The sequence below is a fragment of the Castor canadensis genome, chromosome 8 (genome assembly GCF_047511655.1).
Source record: "Castor canadensis chromosome 8, mCasCan1.hap1v2, whole genome shotgun sequence".
In the NCBI taxonomy this organism is placed as follows: domain Eukaryota; kingdom Metazoa; phylum Chordata; class Mammalia; order Rodentia; family Castoridae; genus Castor; species Castor canadensis.
In genome coordinates this window covers 35,153,482-35,171,052 of record NC_133393.1, presented here as the reverse complement: position 1 = coordinate 35,171,052, position 17,571 = coordinate 35,153,482, and the positions used below count along the sequence as shown (strand labels likewise).

The 17,571-nt window shown below is 36.6% G+C and overlaps 1 protein-coding gene across 6 annotated transcripts in view; it reads left to right on the top strand.

Moving 5' to 3' along the window:
- Positions 1–17,571, top strand: part of Cdkal1 (CDKAL1 threonylcarbamoyladenosine tRNA methylthiotransferase) — a 615,415-nt gene that overhangs the window by 203,581 nt on the left and 394,263 nt on the right. The window lies entirely within an intron of this gene.

Below are 17,571 nucleotides of genomic sequence, written 5' to 3'. Positions count from 1 at the left end.
AAAAGCAGCAATAAAGGAGATTGAGATTGTTCGGGTTCAGATCATTGGCGTCATCATTTTATCATTTGCTGCTTGATATTGTATAAGTTTCGAACCCTCCAGTTTCAGTTTCCTCATCTGTAAAATACTAGTGTCCTGAGATGGAAAGTGATCTTATGTTTAAAGTAATTAGCACAATGACTAGCATAGAATATCTCTTCACTATATCAGTAAGTTTATTGCTGTGGCAACTCTATGAAGCTAAACCAGCAACTTAATTTCATTGCAGTTTGCTTAAGATCATTGAACTAGTAAGTGGCAGGGTTGTGACTTGAACCACATCATCTGACCAGTTCTTTTCTCAGTAACCACAAGGTCAGTGGCTTCCAGTCTTGTTGTCTGCCCTTGGATTGGAACTGTAGTTTAGTTCAGTGAAGGGAGAGCCAGTGAGAGCTATTAAAGTTTGAGAGTAATTTATATTGCAGCCTATTGAATTTGACAAAGATATATAGATACCACAGTTTTACAGAGAGTGAAGAACATGGGCTCCTACAGTGAGTCAGTCAGGTAGAGGTGACCAGGAGAGGGTCTTAAGCATCTTTACATTGTGCTGTGTCAGATGCCTCTCAACATGTGTTCAGTTTCTTCAGTGAAATGGGATTTGACTTTCTCATCATGATGATTCTTCATGGGTGGGTCTCCTAAATCATTCTGATTTAGAGATAGAGGGCTCCTGTTCCCTCCTTTCTTGGCTTTCTTTTTAAACCTCTATTTGAGGTGCTTGAAAAAGAGTGGAACTTGGAAGGGCACAGTAGGTGTGGTTATTGAATTTATCCACAGAGCCACCATCTGTCAGTTTTCCTGTTGCTTCAAGAAAACTGTTTTTCCAGCTCTATTAGGAGGGGAAAAAACCCAAATTTGTATAGCTCAACTTTAATTATGTATAATTGGATACACATGTGGTTGTTGGCTGGCAGTCTGTCAGTTTTCTCCAATATAAAAATAATATATATCCCCATATTTATTTTCAAAACCACTTCGCTTTTATTTTGCAAATCTCAGCATGGTAGCCCCAGTTGTTTTATTTTTTTGTAACTCTGACAAAGCAGAATGTTTTGTTTGGCATTTTTAGAAGGCAATAGTGCATGTAGTTAAGACCTCATTTACTTTATCTGATGAAATAGTCTCTGAGGAATGTCTGTTTTTCTATAAATCCACTATGGAAGCTGGGTTTGAGACAAGGTCATCTTTTTAAAAATTCTGCTTTCAGTTTTCAAACAATACAATAGCTTTGTGATTTGTAGTGTAATTTTGTGATTCTTTTTAGGCTAACCTAAAGTAAGTACTAATTGTGAGATAGTATGGCTTTAGAAAGAGCTTTCTACTTTGCAAAAACCTTTTATATATAGTTCTGTTATTGCTCTTGAGGAAAACATAAATTGTCTTCAATGGAATTTCTCATCTTCTCCTTCTCCACTTTGTTTTTTCTATCTTTCTCTTCTTTCTTCCATATATCTCTATAGGTTTGTGAGAACAAGGTACACATGGATGGATTTATTTATGTAGTCCCAGTAGCCCCTTGTAACTGGATTATATCCCATAATCATGATTGGTGATATGTTTTGTTCATATTTTTCTTCACATATTCATTTGATTATTTTTACTTTTCCACTCACATACTCAACAAACGTTTGCAGAGCAATCTGTTTGTATCTGGGACTATACTGTGTAATGAAGGAAAGAAAACCTGCCCACTTGATCACTTCCCTAGAGAGTGTTACAGTCTAATGTCTTTGGCTGGTAAATAATTTGGTTTTACTCTGTGGAATATGATAATAGCACTTTTTATGTGTGTGAGACTTAGAGTAATATATACCTAGAAATTACAACAGAGCATGCATTTGATAGAATAAATAAAGAAATACAATAGAGAGTGTGTGAACTAGGGCTTGTATAATAGGAGATGGCTGGAATGGATGATGGTGTAGAACATGTGTCTCATGCTAGCTAGTAGCATCCACATTGGTAATTGGTTACTGTTGCCAATTCAACTACTGTCATTACATATTGTTCTTACTCTGGTATTTAGAGCAACCTATAATTCTTTAAATGATGATTCCATGCTTGCTCTGTCAAATGATGAAATACTATGAAGGATAACAGATTTCCAGCCTTTTTCTGACAACTCCAACTTCTTGCTCAGTATTACTTGTGGTAATGAGTTCATGTTTTTCATTTTCTTACCTCAGGTCTTAATTACATGCAAAATAAAAGGCAAAGCCACAAAACAAAGGCAAGATGTCAATATCAGCCTGATGTTGACGTCTTGAACACATCTTGAGGAAACAGTTGTCCATCTATAACAGGTGCCCATGAGAAAAGAGTGACTCCCAGATTCTCTTGCTGCTAAAAGAAAATTTTAGTAACGTTTCTGGGATATCCAGAAAGTATCCAGTGGCTACTTGATGGTGGGCATAATGAGAGTCTTCTGTGTAAATGAGTTCACTGTAGTTCCATCTTTTGTTTTTTACTTTTTTTTTGAGTGATTAATTTTCTTAATTATATTGGGGCTTCGTTGTCCAAATATTCTTCTTGGAATGTAACTAACATATTTTGCACCCCATTAACTTTCAATTCTTAACGACAGATTTTCAAGGATGAATGATGGAGGAAAGAGAATAGTGTAAATGCTTCAGGATTTGTTCTTTTTTAAATTTGATCATCTCATTTTTATATACCATAATTCAGAATACAACTGGCACTGGGATTCCTGACATGCTGAAGGAGCATTGATGGCTTGTCTGATTCCTTAGTTCCTTTTCTTCATCCATACTGTTCTGCTTATATCCTGAAGTTTACTAAATGTGACAACCTTTAGATCCTAGGCACCTTTAACTGGTTGACCTTTCACACCCAGATTGCCTGTTCTCTTGCAGTCTTGTCTATCTTTAAATCAATCTCCTGCAACTGCAATCTTTTCCGGTTTTGTCCTTTGACCTTTGACTTTTGCATAATTATTATATTTTATTAAAAGTCTCCCTATTTTGTTGTAGTAGGTAAGACAAGAATTGTTGACTTTAAATACTTCTACTGTAAATGTGGCTTCTTGACTTTTCTTTTGTGACATTTCCGTAGGTGGGTGGTGGAGGGAGATGTTTGTCCTCATGGTGAGCAGAAGTTTGATTCACGTTGTTTATTAATGGACTATCCTGTTTAAGATCTTTTGCCAACTAGTGAGAATGGTCTGAGGTCTTTTTTATAAGGGATAGAAAAAAACTCCCTTTTAATTGGAGATAGACTTTACAAAATATTTAATAAGATCCTTTATTATTTGTAGCCCCATGGCCAAATACCAACTGCCCACGTACCTACTTCATACATATCTATTCTGGATAATTAAAAATCCTCTTGGCAGAGTCATATATTCGTAGACTGTTGGAGCTGGAAAGCATCTGAGAGATTTAAAATCTTGTTTCCATAGTAGATCAACCTAAAGCCCAGAGGGCCTCACGTCCCAAGGTTTGCTAGCCTGTATTTTGTACTCACTTTTAGGAGGATAAGGTTCATGAGAAACACAAGTTACTCTGAAAGGTGGGATGCCTTTATCTTTAGAAACTTAGGGCTTAGTGAATGGATCAGAAGCCTGCGAGACATCATGAAAGTGATATTCAGTGTTGCTTTGTGTTGAAGTACAGGTGAGAACACCAGAAACCCGCACCATGGTGGCCAGTAACTTTTAGTGAATAAACAGGGGCAAATGCTGATGTCACCTTTTTTGAAGTGAGTTGGATTACATGGGAGACAGAGGCCATGGAGCCTTCTGTCTGCATGTGTGAGCATCTTCACAAGAGTTCCAGACTTCTGTCACCCTGGGTTCATCTTCTGTTCACTCATGATTTGCCTTTTCTGGTTACATTTCTGGCCTGTTGGCCTCCCTTCTTTTTTCCTGTGGGGTTGTGTGTAGCATGTGGTAGTGGAGAAACTCAGTAAAAGTGATTTTATGACCCAATCTCTAAATGTCAGCAGTATGTTTTTATTCTAAAGTCTCTCTTGATGATTCCTGCATGTTGACCGTCTATTCCAGCCTTTCTCGGTTTGTGTTCTTTGAGAGAATTAAACTTGAACTTGTACCTGAACAGATGTGCTACAGCATTCATTGTTTGTAGTGGATTAATTTCTCTCCTAGGTTTCCAGAATGATCATAGTTCTGTATCATCGTTGGATGGAATTAAAAAGTCGTTACTCAGATTATTTTGTATAGTACCTTGTTCTCTTGGAACGTTGGTTGAGAAAGTCTGATTTATTCACTTCATTGGATACTTTCTTTTGTGCTGCTACTGAGATGAACTCAGAGCCTTATCCCCAGCCCATTTTGTTGTAGTTATTTTTATTTTTCAGAGAGGGTCTCTTCTTTTTACCTCAGACCCCACTCTTCCTTTCTATGCCTCCTGCAGAGCTGGGACTACAGTTGTGAACCACTGTGCCCTGCTTCTTTATTGAGATAGGGTCATGCTAAATTTTTGCCTAGGCTGGTTCTTGACCCACATTCCTCCTGATCTCTGCCTCCCAAGTAGTTGTAATCCATCAGATGCTCTTGATAAGCATCTTAAGTCTTTTCTAAGAAATGCTATAAGTGATTGACTTTATTTTAATGTTAGTTCTTTTGCATCACATTTCCTTTTGGGACATAGACTTAGTTTTTACTAAGAGTTGTTACGAGGTTGGTGTTATGATGAATAGATCAGAGTAAACTTGGTTTATTCTTTGAAAAGAAATATAAATAATTAGTATCTGATAGATTTTTCATGTTGCTATTTTTCTCATGTAAGTAGTATACCAGTCGACTGTTAAACTAGCCACTGCCTGGGTTTGCTTGCATGTAAGATATGCTAGGTCCATGCAAGCATAAGATCCAAAGGCAGAGAAAGGAGACCAGAACTAGGAGAGTGAGTGGGTTTGACATGGACTTTGGCAGTGCAACCGACCTTTAGGAGTCAACCCTGTATTGAGGCCTGGCACCTAAAGGAGTGAGTATTAGATGTGTCAGGGCTGTTATTTGAAAATAAAGAAATATAATTGTGCCTGTTTACTGATGACATCGTTTCTACATATACAATCCCATGAAATCCACAGTGAACCTCTTAGAACTCGGAGTTTAGCAAGGATACAACATAAACCCACAAAACCAATCATAGTTGTATACCCTTGCAGTGGAAACTGAAATTAATATTTTTTATTTTATACAGTATTTCCAAGGAAAATTAACTACATAAAAATGTGACAAATCATGTAAACATATGTATGTTGAGACCTAAAACCAGAAGAAATGATAGATGACCTGAATAAAAGTCCATGCAGTGCTCATGAATTGGAACACTTAGTGTCGTACACGTTTTTTCTCATTCATGTGTAGCCTTAAAGTAGTTCCAGTGTGAATTGTGTAGGATTCCCGAAGGAATGAAAAAGCTTATTGTGAACAAAGTAAATAGAGGTCTCTAAAACAGTCTTGAAAAGGAATGAATTTAGAGGAATCACCGCCCTTATTTTATGCCTGTTTATGAAGTAGCAGCATCAAGGCTGTGTCGTAGTGGTGAAGAGAGACACACAAGTCCTTGGAAACAAATAGTGAGTCCAGAAATAGACCTACACAGATATGACCAACTGATTTCTGACAAGGGTGCAAAGTCCATTTAAGGGAGGAGACTGTTTTTCTTAAATTGTGCTAGAACAATTGGATATACACAGAAAAAGAAAAAAATTAACCTTGAACCTAATGTCCCATGAGTACAAAAATAAATCCAAAAGAGATCGAATAGAAAATATAAACTATAAAAACTGCAAAAATGGTAGAATAAAATGTAAAATGTAATATTTTTGTGTCCTATGGTTAGGTCAATAGACCTTAAACATGACTCCCAAAGGATGATCTAGAAAATGTAAAAAGATGGACTTCATCAGAATTAACATCTTTTGCTCTGTGAATGATACTATCTAGGGAATAACAATCAGCATACAGGTTGGAAGAGCATATTTATAAATCACATACTCAATATGGGACTTGGGTTCAGAATATGAAAGGAACTCTCAAGACAGGAGACCTAACTTTAAAAATGAAAGATGTTAACTCTTCAAGGAGGATTTACAAACAGCAAATAAGCACATGTGAAGTTCTGTTTAAAAAAAGATCACCATCATACTAAAATTCACCTGTTAGAATATGACAGGATCAGGTTGTGGAGCAACTATTACAGTGCTATGTTGCTGGTGGGGAGATGAAATAGTACAGCCATTTTGGAAAACAGTTTGGCAATTTCTTTAAGAAGTTAAATATTTACTTATCATATGCCCAATATTTCACTTTAGGACATAAGAAATGAAAACTCACACAAAAGCTTATATTCATTAATGCTTTGTGAATTGTCCCAGGCTGCTAAGAACTCCTATTTTGTTTAGGAGGATGAGTGGATAACCTGTTCTGTTCAGTAATTGCTAGAGAACAACACCAATACAAATGTTGGAGTCCTCAACATCTTGAGTGAATCTTGAATGCCTTATGCAATGGACATCAGTCATAAAGGGTTATATCCTGAATGATCTGTCTTCTCTAAAAGACAAAACTGTATTGATGGTGAAGAGATCAGTTATTTCCTATGGTTAGAAGTGCAGGGAGAAGGGCCAAGGGTGTCCTATTCAGAGCTGCAATGGAGTTTTGAAGTAATGGATCTCTTCTGTGTCCTTATTTCGGTGGTGGTTATACTTATCTACATATGTGTTAAATTCATTGATCTGTACACCCTCCAGAACATTAATTTCACTGTGACAGTTTAAAAAAAATTAATTGATACTGCTAAGAAAATTACACACACACACACCTACACACATTAAGATGTTTAGGTGGAAAACCAGAGTACATTGAAATTTATGTAAAAAAGTTTAGACTTCACTTAAATAGGAAGCAAAAAACCAGCGTCTGAGGGGGAGATGAGTTTGTATCCATGTTTTTTAGATGAAATGGGCTTTGGAACAGTTGGTAAGGGCAAATGAAGCATGACTGGATTTATCCTCAGTAGTGAATAGAATATTGTCACCTCTAAGCAATATGCAAACAATAATAAGACAGTTAAATGACAGGACTGTGTCATGATTTGACTTATTAAATCAAACTTTTTAATTACTTGTGCCATTTCTCATTAAAGAAAGCTCTCTGTCATTTTGGTACTTCTTGCCTGTCTATATTTGTTGATGAGAACACAACTTTCAGAAGTTTTCTGTTGCTGCCAGAGGTGGGAGAGGACAAGGGTAGAATCTGGTTAGAACAAAAATGTCCCAGGCACAGAAGAAAGTTAAGTCAGTGTGTGATGCTGCCTTACCTTTGTGCATATGTCATTTCAACCTTGAAAGTTTTCTTACTAGTTTTTGCATAAAGAAACGATTACTGCTTTCCTATTTGTGCCTGTTAGAACTGCAAAAATCTACAATCTATGGCTGCTTTGACTCTCCAAATGATTTGTGTGAATTTAATCTTTTCCACCAATAGATCCATCAAACATTAATCAGTTCATCATATTCAGCACTGGTTATCTCTTATACAGTGGTGTGTGTGTGTTTGAAACATTTGTCGTGCCTTGCTTCGTTAATTCTTTTGATATTTAATTAGGAATTTTAAAGTATTTTGATTTTGTGTTAACTTTTCCCTTAAAAATTCATATTCATATATACTACCCTGCTATCTTTCTAACAAAATAAAAGAAAGAAACATCAGAAGGGAGAAAAGAAAGGGATGATTGTAAGCTAGGTCTCATTTTGCTAGTAATAGACCACCAGCAAACACTCTGTTTGCTTTCCTTCTCTGTGTGTGTTGGGTGCACCTTCCAGGATTTTTGAATTGAAGATTCTTAGGCCGTTATTGGGACATTGTAGGCACTTTGGGCTGACATTGACTGTTCAGAATCAAATACCTTCACACACTTAACTGACTCTTCACAGATACCATTCATAATTCAGCCAGCACTCTAGGATGCCTGCTATAGGGTACAAAGAAAGGACGGGACGATCTAGTGTCGAAAATTGCCTTCACAGGTAGTTCAGCCCAACTGGTTTATCAACAGGGAGTTCCTAATGTCAGCCTCATAAACACTTTATTTTCTAATATACCTCTATGTTTGTATTTTCAGTCAGTAATTTTTCATCAGTTTCAGTTTATATCTGATAACTGCTTTGAGCCCTGTCATTTCCAAAAAACAAAACACATTACATTTCAAATGTTTCCCTATATTTTGATGGGAGTCACAGAATCTTTGAAACTCATATATCTCATATACCTTAGGTATTCAGAGACCCATACTAAAAACTTATGGTCTAGGAGGTGACACTTTAGACTTCCTTCCTTCTGTACCCTTTGCCTAATCCCCGTGGCCAGTGTTTTAAGCCCAGGGATTACCTGCTTTACTTCTGTGGGGTCTATTCACCGGTGGGCCTGCCTGTAAAGGGTTGTTACAATTTCCTGTTAATTTTCACTACTGAGCATAGTAATACAGAAAGGTACAGAAGAGATCCCTAAGGTCTTCATTCTCCCTAACAACCATATCTGTTTGATGAGCAGACTCAGAGCCCCTTTCTACTTCCCTTGGAATTGTCACATAGTAATCTCTGCTTTCACTGGAGCAGAACTGTTGTCAAGATTCCTAGCAGAGGGACCCTCTTGTAAATTAATTTAGAATCAGAGGGAATTTAGTGAAGCAAGTGGGTCAGCATTAGGTGCAATTTTGGTATTGTGGGAATCCAGGTTATTGATTCAGGCATTGGGTAGAGAGTTTACACTGCGTCCCGTAAGATCATTCTCTAGGCCGCAGATACGCCGTAGCAGGCTTCTTTACATTTTTCCTAAAGTTTATTATGAAAACTTTCAAGTAGCAGTGCTGATGAATTTTGCAGTGAACACCTGTACACCCACCATGTAGCTTCTGTCATGGACATTTGTCTTTTCTTCTTGCATCATATATCTGTTGGTCCATGCACTTCTGTTCGTCTGTCAGTCCATTTTTTTTTAACATACTTCAAATTTCAGCCCTCAAAACACTTTGCTCTGAGTATTTCAGACATGACGTTAATTAAATCAAGTCCAATACTTGTTTTTAAGATTGCATGTAAAATTTAGAAACAATGGGACACATATGTCTAGGAATTTATTGTTTTGATGAATGTGTATAGCTAGGTAACTCATATCTCTGTTTAATACAAACTGGGCTTGATACTACTCAGATAACATTCACAGTAGAAATAAAGTAATGCTCTTCTTTTGTGTGTAAGGAAGTATTACTAAGTATTCTGTATTTGCTTGGCTAAGGGAAAAAAAACTATAATCCAGTCTCTTCCACTCGCCCTCCCTCCATGGAATGATGTCAATTTAGCTGTATTGTGTTTTTAAAATGTATAAAGGATTTTAAGCATGGTATTATGCAACCTACCTGACAAAGTAACATTTCTTCAAAGATGTAATTTTTACCACTTGCAATATTTAGTCTTAGCCCTTAAAAAGCACGATTATGTTATTTTTCTTTAGCAAATTATTTATCTTCATGTAGCTTTCTCAGACACCCAAAGTATACACATGGTCCTCACCCTGTCCTCTCCCAAAAGAAAGAAAAGTAAAAATAAGACACGTCTTCAAGTATTCTCAGCCTTTGTCTTTTATTAGGCAAATAAAAAGATCACTATACAGAAACTGGGCGTGGTGGTACACAGCTGTAATCTCAGCCCTCAGGAGGTTAAGGCGGGAGAACCCTGAGACTTACGGTTGGTTTAAAAATAATTCTGAATCACAGTTCAGTAAAATTTTTCCTTATTTTGTAAGTGCATTTCTCAGAGCATAGAAGGGCTATTGTGAAGACATCTGACTTCTGAAAGTAATTTGGTGGGTGGAAATTGACAACCTTTGTTGTCATAGACTACTATTTGTCCACAGAAAGCAGTTTAATTGGCTATCAGGAAGGGGAAGAGCACTACTGAAAGTACTGAAAGATGATGCATTTCTAAAGGGCAGGGCAGGCATCCTAAAGTGTTTTATCAGAGGCTAGGATTTTTTTCTTCTTATTTTTAGAAGCCTGGATTATGTAAGGATAGTAATGGGCTCCCTCCTTCCCTGTTATACCTGATGCGGCTCAGCGCTGAAGTGCTTATCTCAACAACGTGTTCTGAAACACATGCTGATGCCCCCCAGTGTGCAGTTGTTTGTGCGTGGCCTGCCCTTGTCTGCCTGGCCTACTTATCTTTCAGAACTTGCTCAAATATGATTTTTTTTTGGCAGATTCACTCTTCATTCTCCAAGAGTTGTTCTCTTTATTTTATGGTACTTTTATGTCATGATAAATTCTCAAAAGAAGCAGAGATGTGAATAATTGATGAGAGCTTAAAAGAAGCTGTTGGAATGGAAGTAGAATTCTTTAGTAACATCACAGCGGTTTTGGAAATGTTGTTTATATGGAATGCAGACTACCCTAGGTGGAAGAGTGAGTAGGAGACAAGCACAGTGGCAGAAATTTATCTTTCAAGATGTTTGGTGCCATCGGGAAGAGTAGAGTTGGGGTACTAGTTAGGAGAATTGAAGAGTCTCATGTTACTCATGTGTTTTTAAGAATGGGAGAAATAGGAAATAATTTTATATTTAGGAGAAATAGTTACTGGGAGAAGGGGCCAGATATGAAACAAGACTATTTGGCAAACTATGTTCCTGGTACATACGGATTGAAAACGCAAGTGGAAGTAATCAGTTTAGGTAGTATTTCTTTCTTTGAGGCAGGGAGGATACTAGAGAGGGATGGATAAATTTAATTTTTTAGTTCTGTTTAGAGAAAAAAAGGAAATATGGTATTTGTAAAAACATTTCCAAGATTTGAAAAATCATTTTCTGTTCTATTGACTTCTGTAATAATCTGTTAAATGGCAAATGACTTTTTGACAATGACTTTCTACAAATTCCAAAAAAAAAATCTTTAAATGTTGAGGAACTGTAATATAGGTTAAATAGTAACACTTATCAAAATGCTTGGGAGGAAAAATGTTTCAGATTTATTTATATTTTGAAATATTTTCATATATGCATCTTGAGGATGGGATTCAAATCCAAGTATGAAATTATGCTTATGTTTCACATATACCTTATTCATACAGCCTAAAGATAATTGTATACAGTATTTTAAATAACTTTGTACTCGAAGCAGCTTCCTGGTGTACAGTTTTCCACTTGTTGAGTAAAACAGTTTTGGATTTTAGAGCATCTTGAATTTTGGACTTTTGAATTAGAATGCTCCACATGTGTACTTCAGTAAGTGTCTTGAGTACATACCATGTGACAGCTACTATGGTAGGCATAAGGATACAATGATGAACTAGAGAGTTGTACGTTTTGAAAATTCAGAAGTAAACAATGTTAGTAGAAACTCAAGAAGAGACAGTAGAATGAGAGAGGCAAGAGTGAGTGAGATTAAGAACTCACGTGATTGACTATTGTAGGGTTGGCAAACCACAACTTGGAGGCCAAGTCTAGTCACTGCTTTTGTTAGTACAGCTCATAATTCAAGCATGAATTTTACATTTTTAAATAGCTGGAGAAGCAAATCAAAAGAACAGAAATTTGTAACACATGAAAATTATATGGAATTTGAATTTCATTATTCACGAATAGATTTTTGTTGGGAAACAGCCACATTGACTCGTTTTAAAATTGTCTTTGGTGCTTTAGTGCTCCTGTGTAAGAGTTAAGCAGTTGCAACAGAGCATATGTGGAGCTGTGCAGGAAAGAGCTAATACAACAGGTCTGGACCTGCCATCCTTAGAAGTGCCTGCCTGGGATTGAAGGTGTGGGCATTGGGCTTGATCCTTGAGTGGCATCTGGGGAAGTGGCTGTTAGAATTCTCCTTAAGTTGATAAAACCATTTTGCCTGCAAAGGGTGCTTACTGAACACCTGCTTTCTTTTCTGGGAGTCTGCCATTTTGATAGTTGTGACTAGTCATTGTGCTTCTGTGACCATTCCAAAATAAAAATGCTCAACTTTCAAATTTTGAGTGGACTATCCTGGGCACAAATATCACATACTTGTGTTACTGCATGCCACCGTGGCGAGGAGGAACAGAAAGTTTGTGCATATATTTCTCCAGGCTTCACCTACTATATCTTTCTCTCTTGCTTCTTGCTGTAATTAACTATAACAAGGCATGCAGCTATTTCCTGAGTATTGTGATTCCTTTTAGTGACAAGTGGAACTTGTGTGGTCTCAGGATTCCTAAAACAGGAGCTTTTAAAGTTTGTGTTGCTGCTCAGCACACGACAAATCACAGCTATAACTAACTCAACAATGTTTTGAGTGGATGTGTATCATTGCTTTTATTTCACTTTACTTTTCATTAACAAGCCATACTCTTTATGCCAAAACAGAAGAAGAGTATACTTTGACTGACTTTTAAGGCATACTGGAGTGTGGATTACTTTGTCATCAAATTAGGTGGCAAAGTATTTTGTTCATTATGCAGCCACTCTATGGCTGTGTTAAAAGAATACAATATGTTTTAACATTAGTGGATTAACCACTCATCTCAGTATTCCCAACTCACAGGCAAGCAACAGTAAAGAAACTAGACAATTTGAAGTAGAAAATCTATTCACAGCAGAATTTCTTCACATAAGTAAAAAATCAAAATGAGGCTACAAGCAAGTAAGTTTCTAATTGGCACATTGGTTAGCCAACCTGGAAATACTGTTTATCAGTAGTGATTACATTAAATTTTGTTTGACTATAGCAGCTGAAGAAGCATAGCCATTTAAAATAAACAGACTATTAGCTGTTAGGTGAGAACAGCTGTTCAAAGAGTAAAGGCTATGGAGTGCTACCTCAACAGTGAATTTAAAAGCAAGGCAAGTGATTTTCTTTGGGTCTCGATTAGTCAATAGATTCTTCCAATACTGATCAGTTGTTTATTAGAGGAGTCAGTGATCAATTTGAAGTGGATGAACAATTAGTGTCTCTGAATAGCTTATTTAGAATAACTCTAGGTTAGAATATTTCCAAAGAAATAAAAATGCACTGATTCAGGCGAGCTGAAGTGGAATCTGCTAAGATGTTTTAAAATTGTAACGGGTAATATGTGTATGGAAAGACTTAGATTTACAAAGCAGTGAAAAGGTAGGGTGCTTAAAGTATATAGTTATTCATAGTGTGGTTATTCATGTACTTAGCTCGTCATTGTATTTGTGTACATTGTAGCATTCATCGTGTAGTATTTATTGTAGATGCTGATCAGGAAAATTGAGTTGGACGTGTATTGCTGAACCAATAGCAACACTGATGAACTTTATTTGTTCTTGAAGATTTAGCCTTTGTCAGTTCCATGCATTTTTGTCAAAAACTAAAGATACATCTTGAATTTTGACTCGCCTGACATTATAAAACTTTTGGGACTTAGTAATGGCAAAATCTTGCTGTGCTTTCTTTTTTTTGAGATTAGAGCCAAAACTGAATTTTTTTTCTGAAGGAGAAGAACCACCTTCAACTACTGTTTTTAAAACACTAAATTACTTTGGAAATTAGATTTTGCTGAAGGCTTGACAGTATTTCTTGATGAAATTCATGTAAAATTAAAAGGAAAAATGATGTTTATATGTGGAGCTTATATTGTAGGAAAGTCATTTTGACAGCAACAAACATTTCTATCATAGGTCAACCTGGTCTGTATTCTCCACGTACTGTCAAAAGTTAAGCCAAAAATCATGCTCTTTGTTCCCTCTCAAATTTGCAGTAGAGAAGTATCCTGAGTTCATACTACAATTCTAGCAGTGTTCTTCGGCCCTCAGTGCAAGATCAAAGGAAATTTCCATATTTCAAGATCCATTTAATTGTGCAGTGAGGAACTCCCATCCAATTTTCATTGCAAATGATTAATCTGTGCTGTAAATGACATGCTAAAAGACAAATATTAAGAATAGAATTCTACAAATGCTTCCAAGGGATGAATGTGCTCAATTAAAATGCTTGAGGGTTGCTATCAATATTGCAGTTTCCTATCTGTATGAAAGGGCATTTTTAAAGATGAAATAAGTAACATCTCTTTACATATTAGTATTAACTTATGAACATTTATTTTTCTTTCTTACATGAATATCTATATAATAACCTTGATATTTTCTTTTGGCATGGAAAACCTATCCTGGAAATTATTTACAAACTATCCTTTTACAGAAAAAAATTGCCTCCCCATCCCCCATTTGTTGATTAGATGTGGAAAGGGAGGGTTGTGGAAACAGAAATGTCTATGGTTTCTGTCTGGGACGTTGTGGCACTGTTCTTGTAGTCAAGGAGTTCAGAAGGAGGAGGAGGTTTGGTGGTGGGACAAAGATGAGTCAAATGAGTTTGGGCCTGTGTTTGAGATTCTTTTGAAGATTTTCAGCAAAAAGTTGACAGTTTGGGTCTGGACTTCAGGAGAGAAGCTGGGACTAGATGTGTTGTCATTGGAGTGAGATAATAATAGAAACCATGGGTGTGGTTTTTAGTGTATTCTGTTTTCCTTTAAAAAGTAAATATCTTTTCCACTGTTTTATTTCATGAAACAAGGCTTATTTTTCAACGAGCTCCTAAAATACAGACTCTAGTCCCTAAGAAAATATAGTCCTTTCAAAACTGAGGGAAATGTGTTAAATTCTCTTACTGACTATAATTGTCTCTCTCTACATATAGCTTTAGTCCTCAGCTATAATACTTGAAGTTGAATGTTGAAGAACTTTATTTTGAAGGCAAAGAGCATACATGCATTTTGGCTGTATTAATGTTGCTTGAGAAACCACAGTGTTTTTATCAGAGGGAAAAGCAAAAACTTGTTTACAGTGGAAAGCATAACAAAATCTGTGATCTTTTTGCCTGAGGACTCTTTCCAAAACAACTTACTGTAACAGACATCTAAGGTCAGTATTTCCTAATTAAGAGTATTTAGCTGGAGCTTCCAGTCCCAGTCATCCCTCACAGGGCCAGTCCTCCCTTGACAGAGTGTGTACCCCAAGTTTTTGTCAGTCAGCTTCCAGGGGCCATACCATCTTAAGTTTAAAATAATATGGTCATGTATTGTGTTTCACTTCATATCACTAATTATTTTTCACCTTTTTCTGAAACCAAATTTAGAAATGCAACATTCTACATCGGTACCACTCTTCTTCATCAACTGCAAACAGGAAATGTAACATGCTGACATTTTAGGTCATTAGAAGTGAATCTGAAGTAGGTGGGAATGAAACACCTTCTTTCTGGTCCCTGAGGAGGAAACATACTTTTCTCCTTTTTTTTTTTGTTCTTCTCTGTTCTCACTTGTCCTCCTCAAAATGCTTCATTTTAATAAATACTCACTAAATATTTGTTCAGTTGAAGTCAATAAAATCAGCAAAACTATTGAGGCATAAATAAGCTTAGGAAGAGGGGAGTTGCAAATGAGGTGCACCAGGTGTTGAAGAGAGTACAAAGTGGCCAAAAGTCAGATTGATGTCATTCTTCCTTTTTTACTCTATTCCTAGCTGATTTTAGCCTCTTTTAAGACATATGATTCCTTCAGAAAAATAATTTTATTTTTGAGGTTCTAGGAATAGAAGTTATTCAGAAGTGTTTGCTATGTTTAGTATTTAAATTTTATAATATGAAAGCATTTTAATAACTGCAAAGAGGGAAGGAAAGCAGCAAGTTGGTTGAGGTAGATAACAGAAATTTCCAAGTATGCACTGAGTCACATCTAAACTTTTATCTGGATAATGACTCTTTGTTTTTTGTTGAATTTTTAACTTACTACTCCTTGATTTTTTTTATTACTTTTTTTTTTTTTAGTAGAGCTGGCATTTGAACTCAGGACTTTGTGTTCACAAAGTAGGTGCTCTACCACTTGAGCCACATCTTCAGTCCGATTCCTTATTTTTTGATTTTAGAAAATTTTAAGCATATTAGAAAAGAGAAGGAAGTATAACAAGATTATAAACTCTAAAGTACTTAACCATGCCACAACAATTATCAGCTTATGGATGACCCACATTATTTCATCTTTCACACCTCCTGCCACTTCTCTTGCCCCAGCACACCTGGATTGCTTGGAAGCAGATTCCAGATGTTGCACAATTGGTCAATACATCCATTATGTATCTCTGAAGAAAGGCTCTCTTTCATTCTTTCTCCCTCCTCCTACTACAAACAAAACAACATAAACCAATTTCATTGTCACATGTAAAATGAAGTATATTTCCTTAATACAGTCTTTCACAACTGGTACTCCTGTCCATTCTCCCTCCCTGGCCCTACCATCTGTAAAATTTTTGTTTTGACTTAAGACTCAAATAAGACCCATGCAGCACTTCATTGATACTCTGCACCATGACAGATCTGATTAGTTTTCCAAGTTGACTATCAGATTCAAATAGCTTTCATACCACTTTTATTGAAATTCATTTAAGGACCACAATCAGGACACAGGGCTGGTATAGCATCTTCATCTTATTAGGAAGCCTAGCAGTTACTCTAATATACGGTTTCTTCCCCTTGACCTGAATTGAGTATTTTGACTACCATGGACCAGAGCAAAAGTGTGTGGATGCCATCTTGACATGGCAAAGATTCAGTCTTGAATTTTCACTCCTTTTCATACTGTCCCTGCTTCATAGGCCCAGTGCTTGCACATCATGTTGTGGGTTCCTGATGCATCTGCAGTTCAACAGAGCAAACTAAGCACATGTTTCTTAACAGAGTTAACTCTCTTGATTCCAGTGAAACAAGTGCGAGACACTGAGGTCATTCTCTGGGAAAACTGTCAGCCCAGCCCACAGATCCACATTCTGGATCTTTCTGATTGCATCCCATGATGTTATTTTAGTGTGTTTCTTTATCCCCAGGTTCTTCTGCTTAACTGGAAATGATATCTAGATACTTGATCAGAATTCAGAATTTTAGCAAGAATACTTTATAGCTGGTGTTGTGTACTTATCTGTTGCATCCAACAATCCAAACAGGAGGTTTATCTTTTCTCCCTCCCTTCCTCCCTCTCTTCCTCCCTCGCTTCCTCTTTCTTTTACTTTTTTGACACGGTCTGGCTATGTACCCTAGACTGGTCTCAAATTTGTGATCCTCCTGCCTCAGCCTCTGAGTGCTGGGATTATAGGTGGGATGCTTTCAAAAGTGGCTTCCACACCTGGCTTATTTACTTTTGCTAATCTGTGAATTATGTGTTAACTTGATCCAGCTATCCTAAACTTTTATCAACTTTTTACTTAATGGCAAAAAAAAGAGAAGGCTGGATTGTTGACTAGATCAGAAGTGAACAGATACTACTCAGTGGGCTAGGTAATAAATATTTTAGGTTTTGTGAACCACATAGATCTCTGTCAAATAATTTTGTTTCCTTTTTCATCCCTTTATAAATATGATAGCCGTTTTTACTCCCTAGTCATGTGTAAACAGGGCCTTAGCTGGATCTGGCCAGTTGGCTGTAATTTGGCAACCTCTTGTTTGGACCCATTATTTTATTTAGGATTACAAAATGGTGGCATTTTAGTTCTCTTATTGCCACTCCATCTTTTAG